Source organism: Acomys minous, assembly GCF_964271855.1.
Source record: "Acomys minous genome assembly, chromosome: 16".
Classification (NCBI taxonomy): Eukaryota; Metazoa; Chordata; class Mammalia; order Rodentia; family Muridae; genus Acomys; species Acomys minous.
Window position 1 is genome coordinate 27,170,238 of NC_140498.1, and position 2,537 is coordinate 27,172,774.

The window sequence follows — 2,537 nt, forward strand, 5'->3', positions numbered from 1 at the left end:
TGAGGGGCATTTGCGATAGAGATACCTGTGATTCTTTGGAAAGAAAGAGATGCCCAAAAACATGGAGCATATAGCTATCCACGTGTTACAGTTCGTAGCAATTTGGAGGAGGATTGAGATACTTTTAATCAGGTGTCGGTGGCCTAGTAAAAACAAGAATGGCAAAGGAGAGAAAGCAAAAATCCTCTTCCAAAGACACCACAATACTGGTTATCAACCATAGCTTATTAAACTTGGAAATATGTGAGAACTGCTTTCCCAGAGTCTTATCCAAGATGGAATTAGAGAGACTCCAAGGTATGAGAATTATGGCTTACTTCGTCTCATAGATACTTGTTTTGGTTTTTGTCTTTCTTCCTCAAACCCCTGGCCTGTTTGTCTTTTAATGTTTAATTCATATTCCAGTGTTTCCCCAGTACATTTTGCTTTATTTTTATTAGTAAGTTATACTATGATAATTTTATGTGTCTTTATGCATACATATGCACATATAAATTTATAATGCCTATCTATTTATATGTAATGCATTCAAATTACTTTCACTTTCTACTTTCTCTTATCTCCTTTCTAGCCCTATCAACCCTAACAGGAGATTTATACTCCTTTTCTTTTTTAGTTACTTGGGCTCATGTCTATTGCTGGCAACCAGAAAACCTTCACACACACCTTCTCATTAGCAGGTCAGCTCTCCAAAGCTAGGGAACCGTGGATGACTGGGTCACCTCAGGAGCCTGAGTGACTAGCATGCTTCCTAGAACATGGTAGACAGGAAAATTTTGCTTAATAACTAAATCGATAGGTGCTGGAGGGCTAATCCTTATGGAAAGAGCTCAAAGCTAGGTCTTCTCAAAGCAAAGAGATAGTGGGCATCAAGTTCTTAGTTTTTATATATGCATACCCAGGGAGTGATTCTGGGGAGCATTCTGTGAAACTTAGATGAGTTCACAGAACACACATTTGTAAAGAAAGAATTTGAACTCTGAGTTGAAATGTAGTTGTGGTCATTCATGAATGCTTTGTGCTCCAACACCAGGGTTACCCTGTGGCTAATACTTGACTAAAAATGGGGCTACAGCCAGACACACCCATTATAAGTTGAAAAAAAAAGCCATAAGTGGCAAATGTAATCAATATTTCAATCAAACAGCGAGGCTTAACAACACAGCACAGCAAAGGTCAGTTGTTCATGCTGGTGATTGGGTGATTAAATTGTGGCTGGCTGGGGCCCAGCACCATAAAACTGCTCATGTATTATGTTCAGGAAGTTGTCTTCTGTGCCAATGAGTCCAAGGCTCTTCCTCACGTTTCCCTCTAACAGATTTAGTGTGTCTGGTTTTATGTTGAAGTTTTTAAATCACTTGGACTCTAGTTTTGTGCAGGGTGATAAATATGAATCTATTTGCATTTTCTCACTTCTAAGTGGATATTAGCCCAACATAGATGTCCTCTGAGAGATTTCATCCAGTGGGGGAATAAGACAGATACTGAGACTCAAAGCCAGACTCTGGGTGGAATGCTGCGAGTGGTATGGAAGTGTGTGTGTGTGTGTGTGTGTGTGTGTGTGTGTGTGTGTGGTGGATGGAAGGACCCAGAAGGTTCAGAAGCCTACAAGGAGACCATCAAGGCTGGTAGATCTGGACCCAGGGGGGCCTGCACAAACTGTTGCACCAACCAAGGGCAATGAATGCAGTAACCCTAGACCTCCTCTGCTCAGATCTAGCCAATAGACAGCTCATTCTCCATGGTTGTGTGGAGAGCAGTCACTACTTCTGACGTAAACTCTGGTGCCCCCAATTGATCAGTTCCCCTTGGTGGAGAGGCCCAGTGGGCACACAGAAGAAGGGGGATCAGGCTATCCAGATGAGACCTGATAGGCTATGGTCATTTGGTGGGGGAGGAGGCCTAGAGGAGGGGAATAGGGTAGAAGAGGGAGGGAGGGTGGGAACAGGAAAATACAATGGAGGGTATAACAACTGGGATATAATCTGAATAAATTATAATACATTTTTTTTTTAAAAAAGAAAAAAAAAACCCAGCAACTTGGCTTACCACTAGTCTGAGAAAGGGTGAAAATGCCAAGTGTAGCATCTAATGAGTTCAAATACTCTTTGAACCACTGTATAGTTGAAACATCCTATATAGACTATCGATAAATAATCACAGAGACAATATGAATAGACAAAGTGATTTACCACGTGGCTCTGTTGCTCTGCTAGCCTTTGTCCCAGCCCTTCTACCCTGCTTTGCACCCCAAACGTCAGGCCCATATGGTAGAGTGCTCCTTAGCGTCTGCTAATGGTATCAGCATCTTACTGGCACCTGTGATTTCATGGGAACTTCCTGCGTGTCGCTGCAGACCAACTGAACCAGCAGCTCTGTGGGTGGGAGCTGTAGTCTTCAACAGCCCCTGGGTAATAGTGATGCTTATTCAAGTTTGAGGACCCTAAGTTTATGCCAATGAGTTTCTTCCTTGGTAGCTTCTGGCTGAAGCACAGGTGGAGGGAAGCAGCTAAGACAGTGAGCTGGGGCACCTCTTT